This window comes from Marmota marmota, unplaced genomic scaffold (assembly GCF_001458135.2).
Source record: "Marmota marmota marmota unplaced genomic scaffold, marMar, whole genome shotgun sequence".
In the NCBI taxonomy this organism is placed as follows: Eukaryota; Metazoa; Chordata; class Mammalia; order Rodentia; family Sciuridae; genus Marmota; species Marmota marmota.
This window is the reverse complement of record NW_025999945.1, coordinates 5,292,252-5,310,916: the sequence shown is the minus strand read 5'-3', so window position 1 is coordinate 5,310,916 and position 18,665 is coordinate 5,292,252. Positions and strand designations below refer to the sequence as shown.

General features: G+C 49.8%; 1 protein-coding gene across 2 annotated transcripts in view; it reads left to right on the top strand.

The window, feature by feature from the left end:
- Positions 1 to 1,804: 1,804 nt before the first annotated feature.
- Positions 1,805 to 18,665, top strand: part of Grid1 (glutamate ionotropic receptor delta type subunit 1) — a 703,077-nt gene continuing 686,216 nt past the window's right edge. For both annotated transcript variants that reach the window (XM_048801681.1, XM_048801682.1), the window contains exons 1-2: positions 1,805 to 1,957; positions 12,859 to 12,957. The gene's annotated coding sequence lies outside the window, so the exon portion shown is untranslated. The remainder of the gene's footprint in view (positions 1,958 to 12,858; positions 12,958 to 18,665) is intronic.

Here is an 18,665-nt window from a genome sequence, read left to right as displayed (position 1 = left end):
GGGGGGTGCTCGCCAAGTTGGCAGGGCAAGATCAAAGAGGCCGGACCGGAACCATGTGTGACTATGGATGGGTGTTGTCAGCGTGTTTCGCTGTGTGTGCACCTGGTAACGTTTTGGTGTCACTGAGAGAGGGCGTTGGGTGTGTGGGGCCATTTGAGCGTGTGTTGGTGCGAGCACGATGGTCTGTCAGCCTGTTAGAGTGGACACAGTGTCTGCCTGTTTCCCCGGTGTGTGTCTGTATAGCTCTGGGTGTATATGTGGGGGTGTGTGTAATCTGGTTGTGGCGACTGCAGCCCAATCCTGGACAGTCCCAGAGTTTCTCCTGGTCCAAGTCTTGGGGGGCAGTATCCTGGGTGGTTGGATTGAGAGAAGAAGCGTGGGCAGCGGTGTGGGGGGAGCTGAATGGGAAGAGATGGGTGGAGGAAGAGAACGCAGAGAAAAGATGAGAGAGCAGAAGAGGAAGGGGCGCTCGTAGGAGGAGTGGGCGGGAGTTGGGAGCAGCACGGCTGAAATCCTGGGAAGTTAGGCCAGGTTGAGGGGCTGACAGCGGTTGCTTTGGGGAAGCCCCTCCGCAGTCGCCTTTCCGGAAGTTGGGAAAGACCAGAGAGCACAGAGAAACTGGGGGTTGGGAGGTGAGAAGGGGAGAATGATGGGACAGAAGGGCGGAAGGTGGAGAGGGGTAGTGAGGGTCTGGGACCTAGCTTGGAGAACTGCAATATCCCTCTCAGGGCTGGGGGGCAAACCTGCTTCCCGCCCTGAAGCGGGCGCGGGTCTCGCAGTCAGCATTGCGGTTTCGGATGTAGAGAAGAACCTAGGAGCAGGGCCTCCCTCCGCCCACTCAACTCTCAGCTCCCGGGGATTACCCGTCAAAACGCTGGGACCTCTGAGACCCTCCCGGCCTGGCTTGGTGGGGTGGGGGTGGGGACTCCGGAGCTGCCCAGGCTGCAGGGCCAGGCTCCGGCGAGTCGCACCGACCTGGACTGCTAGCGCAGGGTGGGCCAAAGCGGCGAAACGCGCGCAAAGCGCCAGTCGGAGGGCGCCCTGGAGGAACTGTCCGCGGTTCTAGAAGGCCTTTTCAAGAGCGGCTTCTTCTGGGACTCTCCGTTTTGCTAGATCAGAACGTGGAGGGGTCTAGGAGGCATTCCCCTCCCCCCACTCCCTCCGACATACACACAGGAAGAGGAAACCGGAGGGAAGGAGAGCAGGGACACGAGTACCAGTCGCCAGACCGTGTAGCGTCGCGGACATCCAAGTTGCTGGCCATGGAATGCCCTATGCCTAAAGAAGACCCTTTGGTGCAGGAAAGCCAACTGTGGACCTTCTTCGCCCAGCTTCACTAAGCAGGGCACGCACACAGCAGAAAGGAGCCAATTCCATTCAGGGATTGGGGTTGGGGAACTGATCTCCCGAGAACTTTCTGGGATGGGATTTATGTGACCATGTTAGGAGCATTTGAGTACTGCCTTAGGCCATCCCAGATTGGCTGAGTCCATTGAATGGAGCATGGCTGGGACGTGTGGGGCTTTGGTTGTGAGACACGTGTGTAACCTGGTGGCAGCATGTGGGATGTTCATGTGTAACTCATGTCAACTATGTGCACGTGTGCGCTGGGGGAGGGTAAGAGAGCACATCTTGTGTGGATTATGTGGGAGAGCATTAAACTACCCCGTCAAAATGAAACCCCAGACCAAACCTTCCACCACTTGGTAACCTGTGGTCCTGCCAGCACCCTGTTGCAGGGTCAAGGGAGGGTGGGTAGGATTTCTTTCTAAATCTGGTCTTGACCCCTCCTTTCCTCCAGGTGCCATCTTCGAGGAGAACGCAGCCAAGGACGACAGGGTGTTCCAATTGGCTGTATCCGACCTGAGCCTCAACGATGACATCCTGCAGAGTGAGAAGATCACCTACTCCATCAAGGTCATCGAGGCCAACAATCCGTTCCAGGCTGTGCAGGAAGGTGAGTGACCGCTGCGCCCAAGGCTCACTGGGCAGTGGCCTGTGAAGTGGCGCAGCAATGGGGACTGGCAAGGTTGTGACAGGCTGGATTGAGCGGAGCCTCCTGTTCGCCCGGGTGCCACTTGCAGTGTCGAGCCTTCTGGGGCCCAGCAAGGCTATGGTGCTAGGACTGCTCTTTGCTGCGGAAATAGAGTGGAGACTCCGTGCGCACCACTAGCTGGGCTCCTGGAGGGGTTGGGTGGCTCCTTTCCCGCTGGGTGGGCACCTGTGTGCCCTCTTTTCGGCTGCGCCGGCCTGTGGCTCCGGGAGGTCTTTGTTTCTCAAGTGTTGGGTGGGCGTGTCTGAGTGCGGGGTACCTGTGTTGCAAACCCATCCGCCGATCTTGGTGGACCTGCGTTTTTCTCGCCTTGAATCAATGAGCCCCCAGCTTCTGCAACCTGCCCTGGTTGCCTTTTCTCGAGCACAACCTGTCTGGCGCCAAGTTTCGCGCCCCATGGCCCCACAGTGCTTTGGCGGGGCTTCTTAGCCTTGCTCCTCCAGGTTTAGAGCAGCTGTTTTCTCTCTTGCTGCTCGCGCGGCGGCGGGCGGAAGCACTGCCGCCTGGGCCGGAGGTGGGCGCTGTTTGCCCAGAAAAGGAGCCGAGCTGGGCCAGGTCTTGCTGCAGGGAAATCCTAGCCCGCGCCTGGGCCATGGTTGTTTGCAGCCGCTGTCACTCCCGGCTCCGTGGCAGGGGCTACAGGTGTGTGGCGAGGGCATTAGCTACAGCATCTTCCTCAGCTTTTTCTTCGTCTTCTTTTCCCTCCCCTCTCTCCTGGCTTGCTGCTTCCGAAACTTGGCTCCTCCCCCCATGCCTGCGGCTTCCTGGGCTTCTGTTTCTACCCCTGACACCTGCCCAGTCTTGGTCCTTATTCTTCCCCTTTGTCTTGCTCCCCACAACCACGTTGGACACTGAGGTCAGCGCCTTGGAGCGCTGAGGATAGAGGGGCACAGCTGGAGGCACAGGATGCAGGGATTGTTTGCAGGAGGAATTGTCAGGGCAGTGGGTGTAGGGCAAAAGTGGGCAGGCTGAGGGGTTCGCAGTTGTTAGCACTGTGTTTCCCAGCACTCTGGGTCCAGTGTTCTCTCTCCTGTTGCCCTGGGGTTATACGTTGGCTGCCAGTTTCCTGGTGCTTGCAAGTATAGAGATAGGGTGACTCAGTAATACATGGATGTGGTCCAGAAGGTCAGAGCTATTGCTATGAAGATCCTTGTGCAGGAGGGTGGTCTTTTGAGGGTCTCCTGTTTCGAGGTATAGCAGTGGAGGGAGAGGTAATAGCTCTTGGGGAAGGGATACCTGGCTTTGAAACTTGAAGGTCCAAGGATGTCTTGAGGTGGCTGTACAAACTTGGAGTCCCAAGTACTGCTTTTGGGATGGTGTTGAATGGGATGAGGCTGGCAGTGCCTACAGTGGAGCTGTCTTCACAGAGCCCCAATCTGGACATCCATAGTCTGATGTCAGCTGAAGCATGGGAAAGAGTGTGTGGTTATGTCCTAACAGTAATTCCTGTCTCTAGATGTCCCTTGCTCCCGGATTTCTTCTTTATGCCTCTATGACAGCTCCTTGCAGGTCCCAGTCTTGGAAACACTGCCAGTTGTACACATTAGATTTCTTTTTCAAAAAATATTTTTAGTTGTAGATGGACACAACACCTTTATTTTATTTATTTTCGTGTGGTGCTGAGGATCGAACCCAGTGCCTCATATGTACAAGGCAAGTGCTTCACCATTGAGCTACAACCCAGCCCCTACATTAGATTTCTATATTTCTGTTGATATTCCTTGCTTCTGTTCTGCCAGCTATCCTTCTGCAGTGTTGAATGTCTCATGCTTATTCATTTTGCCCCTGAATGATGCCCATCAATCCCCGTCAGCAGCTCACTAGAGATGGAAGGTGATGCTCTTACACGGGCAGATTAACACACATGGATGAAGCATGCAGCTGGTCCCCTGGAGAGGGCATCTCTGTTAAAAGGAACAGCTATCACACAGTTTCAGTTGATTTTGCCATTTGGGATTTGAAAAATCTTGCTGTTGTAGATGTGTCTGCTTTTTGTTTTTAAAAAGGAGTTCCAATCTGGACTTTAGTGTAAAATCTGATTTTTTAACTATTGCCAATTAATGAAACAATTTAAACACCCAGCACAAACAAAACAAAACATAGCTATGGGTTATTTGACCTTCAGGCCCAAATGCAACTTTGTACTGGAGGTAAAGTCTCCAACAAGGGGCCTTTTCAGGTTGATAAACTAGACCCCTTGCTTTTCTGGGTCTCAGTTTCTCTATTTGTATAATTGGAAAAAATGTCTCAGTCTCCCAGGATGGCAGGTTGACACAGTCTCAGAAGGGTATGAGAAATGAGTGTTTCTGCACATCTGGAGTTAGGGAGTTAGAGTCTGAGGGCTGGCAATAGTTATTCAGGTAGAGTGATTCTGGCCAGGTGTTGTTGCTAGGCTGCCTGCTGCCCAGAAGGTGGTTAAAGCTGGCATGTGCTTCTACCTTATAAGTTGCAGGAGCAGAAATCGACATAGTTATCCCATGACCTTGCATAGCCCTTGGATGCCTACAAGGGATGGAAGGAGCTAGGCCCTGGAGGGCTTCTGGGAAGGGCAGAGCTAGGCTCAGCAAGCTCCTTTCCCTTTGTCTGGGGCTCAGTGAACAGGTATTCAATTTGCTGAGTATCCTTTTTCTGTATTCTGTGGGATGTTCGTCCATCCCTGGCTTGACCCTTGCTTGATGGTTACCTTCTCTCTTTTCTCTGAGCCTGGACATTCATTGCAGTAGAACATGGATGATAGGCACAGTTTGCGGGGGTGGTGCTGACCAGAGATAAAGAGGCATGGCACCCTGGGGCTCGTATTCTTTGTAGAATGAACAAGCCCCCAGGGACCTCTGGTTGCACCTGGGATTGTAGTGATGCTGCCCAGTTTAGGTCTGAGAGGCAGCCCATGCTGGGATAAGAGCTTCATCCTTGGAGTCCAAGGAGATCTAGCTGAGGTCCTGCTTGCTTCACTGGCTATATGACCCTGGGAGAGTCTTGATTCTACTCTGAGCTTCTGTTTCCCGATCTGTTAAAAGGGAATAATCAAAGTACCCGCCTCATGGGATTATTGTGAGGATTAAATGAGATGAGACATGTATAAACTGTCTGCATAAGGCTTTCGGTAGGTGTTCAGTAAACACTAATTCCTTCCCTGTTCCCTGACCCAGCTGTGAATCCATTTCAGTTTCTTTTAAGGCTATTGATATTTCTAGCTACATCATCTCTTAAGCTGGTGAATTCCTTGAGAGGGGGACCTAAGTGACCTTTTCATTTTTTAGCTTTTACTTTTTTCCCCCCAATTATAAAAGAAATGCATTGGTACAATGAGCATGTGTTACTTTAAAAATGTAAAAGAGAAAGAGGCCAATGCATGCTCATTATATAAAACGTGGAAGGTGCAGGAAGGCACCAAGAAGCAGAGCAAAATTGTCCTGAGTTCTACTACTGCTATTTCCTTCTAATCCTTCCCTCCATTGAATTTTATAAATGCAGAGGGCTCCCATTCTGTTCATTTGCATGGCTTGCTACTTTCATTTACCTTATCATTAGCTTTTTCTGCAACCACTGGGAATTATTTGTAAACATCCCTTTTTCTTCCGTATGGTACTAGGGATTAAACTTAGGGCGTCACACAGCTCTATCACTGAGCTACATCCCCAAGCCCCTTTTAAGTTTTGAGACAGTGTCTTGCTAAATTGCCAAGGCAGGCCTCACACTTGTGATCCTCAGAGCTTCGGCAACTGAGTCGCTGGGATTACAGGTGGGCACCCACTTTGCCCAGCTATAAACATTGCTTTCAGTGGCTGCATATGTTTTCCAACATGCAAAAAATGTTTTTTAAGAAATGGAATAACTTCTGGAGAAAATAAGAAACTCCACTTAGGTGTGTTGGTCCAAAGATTTATATGTAGGATTTCTTCAGATTGGTTTTGCACAAATGCCTTCCAAACACTACCTTTGAGGAAATTCTTTTATGTAAAAGAGTGGATCACATTCAATAAAATATGCATTTGATGCAAGGGTTTAAAATTAGTAAATGATAACAGAAAGGACATTTAAATCTCTAAAATATTGCATCCTAGACTTAGCTGGCCAAGTCCATATTAATAATAAGTATGAAAATTTGTCTTCTAGATAAGAGATATTAATTTGTTAAATAGAAAAATTTCATATTGTTTTAAAGTGCTTGCTCAAGTAGAAGATTATATAAGTGCATAAAAGAACTGACTGAACACAAGTCTTCTCTTTTCACAGTATTATCTTTTACTGTGAGTAAAAGATGTGAGTTATTGGGTGTGCTGTAGATATATCTGTCATAGTGTAGAAGGATAACAATTTAAAGAAGAGGCAGGAAAAAAGGAATGTATGTGAGGCAATAATATTCCTTTTAGCTATGATGAGCACAAATGTGTTTTAAGAAGACAAGGTGAGGGCTGGGGATGTAGCTCAGTGGTAGAGAGCTTGCCCAGCATCTGCAAGGCCCTGGGTTTGGACCCCAGCACTACCACCAAAAAGAGAAGAAAACAAGGGAAAAAGGATTCAGGTATAGCTTGTTCTTCACAGAGTGAAATAATGAGATTTAAAAAAAAAAAGTAAACCAAAACAAAAAAAAAAAAACAAAAAGAAACACAACAAACTTGTTGATGCCCATTTCTGAAGGTCTTGGTTAGTTCATATGGGTCACCTCCTAGGTGGTTCCCCTGTCCCTCACTCACCATGCTGGTATCTAGGTCTCAAGCTAGAGTCTCCCTCTGACCTCTGGTGTCTTCTTTCACTTCCATTCAGAATTATCAGTTCCCTTGAGGCCACGCCCTCACAGCCCTGCTGGCAGCCTCCCCGAGACACTGTCAAGGGCTCTGAGTGTGATGCTTCTGTCATTGCAAAGAGGCCTCTAGGCCTACTGCCATCGTTCGGTCCACTCAGCTATATTACTTTTCTTTTGGCATTAAAACAAGGTTTACCCCCAAATTTAGTTGGGTCAAACAACACCAACTTATTAGCTTAGAGTTCTGCAGTTCAGAAGCCTGACAGAGTCTCACAGGGCTAAAACCAAGATGTCGTCAGGGCTGGTTTCTTAGGGAGAGCCTAGGAAAAAATTGCTTCCTTGCCTTTTCCAACTTTCAGAGGCAGCAGGACTCTTCAGCCTGGGCCCCCTTCCTCTATCTCCAATGCCCACGGTAGTGGTTGGGTCCATCTGACCTTGCTTAGTCACCAATCACATCTCCTTCTCTCACTCTTCTGCCTCCTTCTTTCAAGAACCCTTGTGATTGTATTGGGTCCACCAAGATAGTCCAGGGTGACTTCCCTGTTTAAGGTTAGTTGCATCCTTTATTTTCTTTTGCCACATAGCCTAACATAGTCATAGTTTGGGGGAATAGGACATGGATGTCTTTGTAGGCCATTATTCTGTCACCACATTGGCATACCCATCTGTGCTCATTGTAGCCAGAGCATGGTGTTACCTTGAACTTTCTTTCTACTTTGATAGTCTTCTGCAGGCTGGCTGCACTCTTGTTTGCTGGGTAGCATCCCCTGGTTTCAGTCAGACCAGCTGTGCCACCATTCCACAAAGCTCATTCTGGAGGTGTCACACTGCGGGCCCAAAAGGCCTCTACATAACTCCTGTGAGTTTCATCTGGGCTCAGATGCTTCTTGTATATAAAGATATTCCTGGAGGAATCTGTTGATGGAATAGCCGAACTATAACTTGGGACCACCATACCAACCCATAGCCTCATTTTCTGCCTGGGAAGATTCTGCAGAGCCTCACTCTCCTGGCTCCCCCACGTGCCCACCTGGGGTCCTTGTTGAGGTCTGTCTTGCTTTGTAGCCCTATGTCTCACAGAAAGGTGCTCTTCTTGGCCCCTCAGGGTCAAGAGATGCTCCAAGCCTGAAGGTGGCTGTGGATGAGGCTCAGGCATGGGTGATCCCTTGCTAGAATTTGGCTGGGCACTGTCTGTTGTAGTCCTGTCTCTGGATTTCCCATAAGCCCATGGCTGAGTAAAGGAATGCCTACAACCTTCCCTCAGCTGCACTGTTACTTCTAAGATGTACACACACACATGCACATACATGCGCGTTAATGCATGAACACCTGTGTACGAATATATGTAGTATACACACTTTCTCAGTTTATAGACTGTGCTCTTGCCCTACCCACCTCCTCTTATTTTGGGTTCAGGAAACTCCCTTCAGTTTTCCCCATTGCCCTTGCCCTGCTCCCCAGATTGAGAGGAGGGGCTTACCTGGCAGTGAGTAGTTGCACCTCATGCCAGGTTTGTGGGTAGGAGACCATGGGTCTGGCCACATACGTCTTTTCTTGTTGCCTCAAGAAACTGTTCTCATTCCATGGGAACCAAGGCCCTTTAACACCCAACCCACCTGAAGCAGCATGCTGGGTCATTTCTCCAGGTTTCTCTTGCAGGTCAGCTCAGACTATCTCTTAGCACTCACAGACACATCTTTGAGGAGCAGGCAGACTAACTTTCCAAATTCTTATAGAGGCCAGGTTGAGAACCCCCAGCTTTGTACCCTCCAGCTTCTGTCCTTCCTCTTCCCTTAAACTTTCACTCCTGTTATAGGACATCTTGAATGTCCCTGAAAGGCCCTCATGTCATCAGTCTGTGGCACTGTTGGGAGATGGTAGAACCTTTAGGGGATGAGCCTAGTGGAAGCAACTTGAGTCATTGAGGGTGTACCCTTGAAGGGAATATTGGGACCCCAACCCCTCCTCTTTCTTTGCTTCCTGGCTACCATGGAGTAAGCACCGTTTCTATCATGTGCTCCCACGGTGATGTCCTGTGCTGCCACAGGCCTAAAGTAACAGGCCAACTGACTGAGGTCTGAAACCTCTGAAACCCTGAGCCAAAAGAAACCTTTTTTTTTTCTTTTAAGTTGTTTATGTTAGGTATTTTGTCACAGTAAATGAAAGCTAACACAACTCCCTAGAAAATGCTGTCACCTAAAATCACAGAGTGTTGGATCTGCACTACTTTTTCTCAAACATATCTAACCCAGTCTGATCCCTGGATATGATTCTTTTTGGACTTCCTAGCTAGGCTGTGCCCATTTGTCTTTAGTCTTTGGTGTTTTTCCTGCATTTTTCATTGTATCACTCAGGGACTACTAAGTTATACTTCAGTAACAAACAACCCCCAAATTTTAGTGGCTTAATGCGACAGTAGTTTATTTCCTGCCCATGTTGTATGTCCATCATTGGTCAGCTGGAAACCTGGCTCCTTATCATCATTCTGCCTGATCATTGCCAGTTGCTGTTCCAGAGGAAAAGTAGTTTTGCAGGGAGCAGGAGAGTTCAGTTTGGATGCGACCCACATCTCTTCTGCTTACGTGTCTTCAGCCAAAAGGTGTCATGTGAATGCCCAGCCATTCACAAGGTATCCAGGAAGCACAGTCCTACTATGTGACTAGAGGAGAAGGGAGAACTGAAAATGTCTGATGAACAACACCCATGCCTACTTCCTGTTCATGCCAAAACAGGCTTCTTATTTCGTTGGTGATTCCCTAAAACAACAGCAACCAAGAAATGAAATATATAAAACCACTTTATGTTGGGCCAAACCTGTTTCTCCCATCAGTTCTTTTGGTACTCTTATTTACGTGTCTTCTCTGTGTCTTGGGGGTGGCTCCCTGATATGGTGTCAGTCAGGAAGCCTGGGTCCCCAGGCCCGACTGGTTCTCACTTATACTTTTTTTGTGTCTACCAATCTCATGCTTTTTAAACTTGGTCCTGGACAGGCTCGGCTCTCAGGACCCTTGAGCTAGATGTTTCCTAAGCAATGAAGTGAAGAGGCTGGGGTACTTGGGAGTGGGGGTGAAGGATTTGGGGAATGGATATATAATGTAGACTGGGTCTGAGGATATATAATTATAGTTAGGAGAAATAAGTTCAGGAGGTCTGTTGCACAGGGTGGCCAGTATTGTTAATGATGATATATTGGATCTCTGAAAAATGCTTTAGTAGTGGATATTAAGTGCTCCCACTACAAAATGTTAACTGTGTTAGGTAATGTATTGGTTAATTAGCTAGATTTAACAACCCCACAATGCACATATATAACCATTATGTTGTGCATGGTAAATACATACAATTTTGTATGTCAATAAAGTGAGTTTGGAAAAAAAAAAGATTATTTCCAAGACTGACCACCAGTAGAGCCAGCACCATCATCTGTAGCTGGATGTTGGTGAGTCTGTATTTCCTACAATCTCAGCCCTATGGCCTTGTTCCTCTACTGATTTTCCTGACCCTTTGCACCCACTTTCTCACATAGCAGCACTGAGTTGGGGCAGAGACCCCTCATATTTCTGCCGTGGGCTGGCTTGTGACAAATCCTTTCTCTGGGGTGCTGACCTCTCTGTTGGGCATTGGAAGGGGCTAGGTCTGTGCAGTAGTTCATCCTCTGGGTTCTTTAAGTCCTTTTTCTTAGCCTATAAACAGTGAGTTTCCTGGCTGATGGTCATAGGCTGGGAAGAGAAAGGCCCAGAGGTCTCCGTTTTGGAGTTGAAGCACTGGGAGAGTACTAGATGGAGTACTAGCACTGGGGGTGACTAGATGGCCTCCTTCTACTTGTTTTTGGGCCCATGCTGTGGGCAGGCTTCTAGGGGTGAAACCTGGGAGCTGCTAGCTGGGTCCAGGGTAGTCCTCAGTCCAGGCTGTACTTTGTCCATGTGGCCCTGGCCAGTCTCTCTTTCCAGTTTGCCTCCTTCACTCTGGCTTTTGCCAGACCCAAACTGAGGCACCAGACACTGCAGCTGCACCTCTACCTGTCCTCACATCTCTCCCTGCCTCTGTACCTGTTTTCTCCACTTCTGGCCCTTCTCCACAGACAGTGGTGTCCAGGAGCTGAGCAGGGGCGGGTCACTTTCCCTCATACAGACCGGAGGTCTTGTCTCTGCTCTGCTGTGACTCTGGATGGGTATTTCAGTTTCCCTGGATGGCAACACAGGACCATGGAGGGTGGGTTGAGGATATCTAGATATCTAGCTAAGGGCCAGGCGCTGAGTAGCGGCTGGGTAAAGGGGAAGGGATGGCTGTTATATGATTGGCCTCAGTGGTTCCCGAAGGGGCTCTTAGCCTCCCTCTCTTCCTGTCCCTGCTTGGCTGTGTGGGCACACTCCTGCAGCTTCCGCCCCTCTTTGGACAGATGAAGCTTGTGGCTTGGAGTTTAGCCCTGGCCTTTCTGGGTGTCTCAGGAGAGCAGGGAAGGAGGTTGGTATTGACAATGTGGCTCATTGGAGGCTGCTCAGAGCCATCTGTGCAGTCTGGGGCTCTGGGCACCTGTGGCCTGTCACTGCATGGTATTTTAATCCTGCACGCTCCAACTTCACAGAATGGCCCAAATCTAACTGTCCTGGCCTAGTCCCCTAAGACCTGACCACCTATTTGATGGAAAGGGGTCAGGCAGGTCTGGGTTTGATTCCTAATTTTGTGACTGATTAGCTGTGTGGTCCTGAAAAGATCACTTCTCTCGGAGCCTGAGTCTTAATGTCTGTGAAGTGGTACTAACTCAGCCTGGCCTGGACAGCTGGCTCCTGCTCCCGATGGCGCTTGTCTTGCTTGGTGCAAAAGCAGACACTTGGGGTCTTGCCTGGTTCAGCTCCTGTACTGGAGAAGTGGGCTTTCTCTTATCTTTTCATAGGCGAGCTCGGAGGCATGGTGAGCAAGAGAGGGGCCATGCTCTGGTCTCTGGTTTGGGCTCTGGGCCCCTAACCTCTGAAACCTCTGTGCTGCACTTGTCTCAATGGTGCCCCATCTCTGGTACCAGATGCTGAAATTGCTCTGACTTGACTTGGTTTATGCCTCCTTCCCTGTCATGGCTTTAAACATCAAATGCTGCTCTCCTCAGTTGTGGGTGGCTCCAGCCTCTCTTCCCTGATTATCTCCCAGGGTACCTGCCCTCACTTGTCTCTCCCACAGGACTCTGGTAGCCTAAACAATCCAGTCCTGCATGTTCTCAGTCTGGGGCTAGCACTCTAAGGGTGGTTCTTTCCTGATCACAGAGTCCTGGACTGGAGTTGGCCCAGGAATGGCTGATGGGGGCCTTGCTCTGCATGAGAACCCAAACCTCAGCTCACAGCTTCTCCTGGGCACCTTGTAAAGATGTTCAAGGGCCAATGTTCAGCACTGCATGGCCGGTAGCACTGAGTTGGTGCTCACAGGCCACCTGTTGCCCTTGTTCCCAGAGATAGGCAGGCTGGACAGTGACATGTCCAGGGGGTTGGTGATGTGATGGGCAGTGCAGAAGGAGGTAGGACTGTTTAGGAGGGATGAATAAGGTCCTTGGGATCTGGGCAGAGCTTCCTTGTGTTGTGGTGTGTGTGTGTGTGTGTGTGTATGTGTGTGTAAGTACATGCACACATGAGGGGCACTGCTACAGATTCTCATGCTACCTGGGCACCTTCAGCAGCCCCTCTTCTAGGGGCTGCTTGGAGCTCCACTAGCCCTCTCACTTGTCATCCTCTTTCTGGAGCTTTCTGAAGTCTCAGTTCAGATGTGTCATCCCCAAGGATCCTTTTCAGAGTGCAGGTCAGCAAGGGCATGGAGTTCTGATGTCCAGAGCCGAGAGGGCTTTGCAAAGCCAAGGCTGGGTTGAGGGAAGGTCTAAAGGTACTATGTACAGAATAGTTGTTCCCCAAAATCCATTCACTGAGGCCCTGACTCCCAATATGATGGCATTTGGGATGGGGCCTGGGTAAAAATTAGGTTTAGAAGAGGTTATGAGGGTGGGGCCCTCGTATGGGATTAGTGTCCTTACAAGAAGAGACATCAAAGAGCTTGCTCTCTCTCTTTCTGCCGTGTGAAGACATAGTGAGAAGGTGGCCATGAACAAGCCAGGAAGAGAGCCCTCCCCAGGAACTGACCGTGCTGACACCTTGATCATGGACTTCTAGCCTTCAGAACTGTGAGAATACATTTATGCTGTTTAAGGCACTCGGCTTATGGCCTTTTGTTATAGCAGACCCAGCTGGCTAAGACAGAAGGGGAAAGGCCTGTGGAGAATCTGGCCTGGGCCTAGACCTAACCCAAGGAGTACAGGCCAGTCCTGCCCTTCCAGGGCCTTAGTGCACGAATCCCTCAAATCAGGCACTTGGACCAGAAGATCTTTGGAGTTGAAGATCAGTGTGCCTCTGAGGATGAATGATTCTCATCTCTGACAGATCTTGACGCTGATCCCAGATTGTCTCTGTCCTGTACCTTTAAGGGCTTAAAGACAGTTGTGTGCCCGTCAAAGAATTTTCAGGCTATACATTCTGGAGCTTGTTTTTCTTTTTTTTTTTTCCCTGTTCTCTTTTGTATACATGCCTTTTTGTCAGTGCCCCTCTTAACACACTGTGCCTCTGATGTCTCTTCATGAGAACTTACCTTGCTGAGTCTCAGTGTTCTTGCCTATAAAATGGGGAAGATGGTGCTTCTCTTAATATGTTGTCTTAAGGACCAAACAAAGTAACGAACATGAAGAACTCAGCCCGTGCCTGGCTCCAAGGAGGTGCTCTGTAAGGAGGTTATTTTCCTCATAATGTCGTCTGACCAGTGCAGAGGAATGGAGATGGTCACTGCTCATTCTGGATGCTCTGCTGACACTCAGAAAGCCCAAGTGGACACTGGCTGTCATTGTCGTCTTCTGCTGTGACTCTGGAACCTTTTCTCAAGAGAGGGGGATGCATCAGACACCCCCACTTGATGCTTTTGCAGTTGGTGATTTGGCTGCAAGTGTGGACTGTAAACAAACACTCCTTTAATGTTTTGTCAGTTCAGAGCTTGAGCAACCTCACTCCTGCCTCCCAGAGGGTTCATTCTCCTTCCCAACCTCAAACCACCCTACAGGGGTCTATGCTGCCTTCATTGACCCCAGGAATGCTCGGCAGGCTATGCCCGGGCCTGACCCCTCAGCCTGGCTCCCTGACTGCTCTGTGGCCTGACTCTGGGCCACGGACCAGCACGCATGGGGCACAGGGTTGCATCTGTGAGAATCATGAACACACCATGGGCTGGTGCATTTCTGCACCTGTCAGTCCTGCGCACTGTTTCTGTCCATATACACTCTCCTCTGTGTTTCATGGCATCATAGTTGCCAGAGTCTGCTGACGCCTGGAGCCCTCACTCCACTGGAGCCTCATGGACATTCCCCAGGTGGTACTTGGAGTCAGCCCATGAATCTCATCAGGGACAGGGATGGGGTGGATCAGGCAGCATTTATTCCACTGCAGGTTCCTGGGATTGCCTGTTAAGCAGCAGAAGTATCTATTGATACCTGAAGTCAGACACTGCGTCTGGGGCTGCATGTGCACCATCTCAGAACAGCCCTGGGCCACACAGAGAATTACCCAGAGAGCAGAGCAAAGCATGGATTGCTTAGGAAAAATGAAGGGTGGGCAGCCATGCCAGCACTCTGCTATTCCCTGCCTAGCCTCCTGCTGTGCATGTGACTCTCCCTGGATCCCTGGCTGTCACCAGCACTCCCATATCCACTCCTGTCTCCCTAGTCCTGGCCTGCACTCCTGAGGTCACTTCTTCCTTATTCCCTGCCTTTGTCTTCCCCTCCAGGCTGCTGTCCATGCAGCAGCCAGATTATCTGAAAAATCAATCTGATCACCTCTGTTTTTCCTGCTGAACCATTCAATGGCTCCCTACTGAACTAAAGAATAAAATCCAGAACCTTTACCAGGGCCTGTAAATTTTCAAGCACACGGACAAAAGCTTACCTTAACCGTTTCTTTGTTGACACTTCGTTGGTCTCTCTTCTCTGACTGCATTGGCCTTTTCCTTTCTTCCTTCCAACAGGCTAAGCATGCATCTACCCCAGAACCTTTCCACATGCTTTTCCTACCATATGAAAGGCCTTTTGTATAATGGACTCTTTCTGAGCCTTTGGAGGCTCCCAAATGTGGCCCCTGTTATCCCCTGTCAAAGCATTCCCACTCCCCTTTTTTTTGCTTCCCCACCTGCAGTCATAGTATTAATTTATTTGTTCATCAGGTCCACAAGGGCAGAGGAGGTCTGTTTTCTTCACTGCTAAGTCCTCAGAGCTGAGCCTGGTGTGTGGCTCATTGTAGGTGCTCAGAAAATGTCCCTGGATGAGTGATGGGACAGGCAGACATATGAGATTGTTCTCTGTGACCTCTGCAAGCTGCTGTTTGTGGTTCTGCCTTCATGCTCAGGGCTACCCAGGGGCGGGTGGCTTGTGGGGCCTGGAGTCTTGCTGCATGGCCAGCAGCCCTACCTGCCACCTAAAGGCAACTTGAGCTGCACTTCCTCCTGGTCAGCTTCTGGATTTGAAGATGGGAGCCAGTGGCATTGCCTCTCCTTGGTAGTGGTCACCTGCTTCCTTCCAAGGACCTGTGTAAAGTATTAGTAAGAGATGTTTCCGTGATCACAGGGTGGAATGAAAGTTTTGTCTGCCCCACCCCTCTGCATGCCTGCTGGGTGCCTGTGTGGCCAGGGGCGGGTGGTATGGCAGGGAGGCTGTGCAGGGGAAATAGTAGTGTCCCTGTACTCTAGACGTCACATTTTGGGGCTGCCTGTGCTCTAGGATCTAAGTTTTCATTTCCTCTTCAGCCTGGGAATCCCCCAGTGGCTTGGGAGCTGCCCCCCATCCCCTGAGCACCACAGCCTTAGCGTCCACATGTGTGAAATGGGCTGGCATTGTGCTGTCCTCTGCTCTTCCAGGTTAGGACAGGAGAAAGGCCCCTGGAGGAGCAACTGGGGCCAGCCAGCATGGCAGCTCTGAGCATGGTGAGTGGGTGCTGTCCATACGCTCCTGCCAGGGCTGCCCTTGGCAGGTGCTCCAGGAGCTGGTGAGGGGTGCTCATGTACCTTGGGAGCTGTCACACGGACCTCTGAGGAAGCAGGCTTTTCACCTCTCCTGGGGAGCAGGGGTGGAGGGGCTTTGAAGCTGTGTTGTTCATGATCAAAATCTCATCAAGAGAAACCTGCTGGAGCAGAGCTTGGGTGGGGGGTCTGACTGTGCCAGGCTTCTTAGCTCCTACCAAGAAAATTAATCTCATTAAAGGGAGGATGGTGAGGTCAGTAATGAGGCTCAGCACCCACTGATCGATCGGTAATGGCAAGAGCTGAGGGTGTGGGCATTCCTGAAGACCAGGTAGCTTCACCTCTGGGACACTATGTGTCCCACGGATGTGCTATTGCATGTATATGCTTGGGTCCCAGGGCATCTTCCTGACATTTGTGTCTTCACAGGGTCCTGTGGTTCCTGGGCATGCAGGATGACACCTGTGCTCAGCATTAAAGGCCTCGTGATCTTGTCCCTAGTGGGATACCCAGTTCTGTCCCCAGTCTCCCCTGACTGCCTCCACCCACACACCCCTGGACCTCACCACCCTGTGTCCTTCTTAGCCTTTTCCTACAGCTCCTGCAGTACTGGGGCCACCTCGTCACTGCTGTGCCGTCCAGCCCATCCTGTCTTGGTGGGCAACCAGCCTCCTCATAGGCCTTTAAAGGTCTGTGAGCACCAGTGACACAGATTAAGCATCTCAGGGTTAGTAGATGTCTACAGCTTGACACCTGCAGGGTGGAGTGAGTGTCGAGCACGCACACATGTGGGCCTACACAGACACAGGTGTGCATATTCCTGCGACCTAATGGGCTCGTGGCACATACCTGTAGATGGGCAGTGAGTCGGTCTGGGGTTTCTCTCCCTCCCTGAGGAGGCTTTTTGGTGATGTGCTGGGGAGAGGCTAGGAAGAGCCCACTGGGACTATGGAGCAGGTGACTGAGCCATGGTGCTGTGATCAGCGGGGAGGGTGTCTGCCTTTCATGGTCCATCAGAAAGTTGTTGCTCACATGTGTGTTTATTGGAATGCGAAGTCAGACCATCTGAGAATTCCAGCCCTGCCGCAGTCCGGCTGGCTGCAGCAAAATAACCGGGGGGTGACGAATAACTTGTGTACGTTGATACAGCAGGAGTAGGAGCCGTTTATTGCAGGACAGGAGCAGTATTTATACATTCCACACAGCTTATCTAATTAGCATAAACTATATACAGCAGTCAACCAATCAGGAATCTCCACACTTAATGGCTTGCTTTTGTTACTTCTCAAACCACTCCCTCTGGCATTTTGCCAGGCACCATCCAGACTTGTTTACGAACTCTAACATTCCCCTGGCAAAATGCCAGGTGTTATTTTGACTTGTTTACAGACTCTAACATTTCCCCCTTTTGTTTAATTTAAATAACGACCATAGTGGTTTTTACAGAAACACCATAAATAACCTGCTACAAACAGAAGGGAAGGATACAAAATGCCACAATACCAAGCCACTTGATGGCTCCATGCAAGAAGCCCTTGGAAAAATTATACCAGCAATGACACCGTTAGCAAAGATACCGAGTTACAATTTGTTGTAGATTACAGTTTGTTGTCTCAGTCCAGGTAAAGCAGTGTCTCAATAGATTAACTCACAGTCCAGGTAAATCACAGTCCAGGTAAGTTCTGCAGACAGCTGGCTTAAATCACAGTCCAGGTAAGTTCTGCGGGCAGCTAGCTTGATCCGAAGTCTCGTCTGTTTCTCAGCCAAAGTCTCGTCCGGTTTTCAGCAACACTGGAAATTCTTCCACCTTGGTCTTTACTGGCACTGGGACGAAGACAGGAACTCAGGATGGCTAAAGAAAATCCTGTAGCATTCTACTAAGAAAACAACCTTCTGAACAATTTAGTACATTTTCTCAAGGTTTTTTTTTTTAGCATTTGAAATAAGCATTAATACTGCTCATTATCTCATCAGCTTCCAGGTGTGGGAGAATCCATTGTAGCTTAGTTATTGGCATTGAAAATGACCAAACATCAGGGACACCAGTAGCGTCTTCTGCTGGCTGTAGTGCCTGGGCAGCCCCAGATGGCCCTGGGGAGTGTCCCGGACTCAAACTGCTACTGGGCACAGGGAGCAAGAGCCTGCGAGACTGTGCCTCCAGGTCAGGTCTAGATTTGGGCTCGCGGCAGTGGAAGAGCCAGCTCCCCGGCCAGGAGGCGGGGAAGGGCCAGTCGCCGCCGCCTCTTGGAAAATCCTTGCTGCGCTGTGACCGGCTTGCACACTCGGCAGCCGCCTCTCCGCTTCACGCACCCTCCGGTAACGAAAAGTATTTAGTAATAGCCTTTTGCTGCAACTTTTTTCCTGATAATCCTTCTTCTTCTGAACTTTCTTTTTCTTTCTGACTAGAGTTCCTGGGCTCTTATCAACACATGCCCTAACTATTCTTGGTTCCACTGGGGTGCCTTCTTCCCTTAGTAATTTACTTCTCACCCCTTCCATATTTTCATCACAAAGACAATACAATACACTGAGACAAAACAAGACACAAACATACTGTATCAATCTTCTCCATTTTCTTGAAATGGCCATTTTTCCTCTCGCCCTATCTGCCTAGGGACGAGCAGATTGCTCCCGTCCTATCTATGGACGGGCAGCTTTTTTTCGTCACTTACCCCCGAGTGTCCCGGGGCTCCCCGTAACGGGCCACCATCTGCCGCAGTCCGGCTGCAGCAAAATAACCGGGGGGTGACGAATAACTTGTGTACGTTGATACAGCAGGAGTGGGAGCCGTTTATTGCAGGACAGGAGCAGTATTTATACATTCCACACAGCTTATCTAAT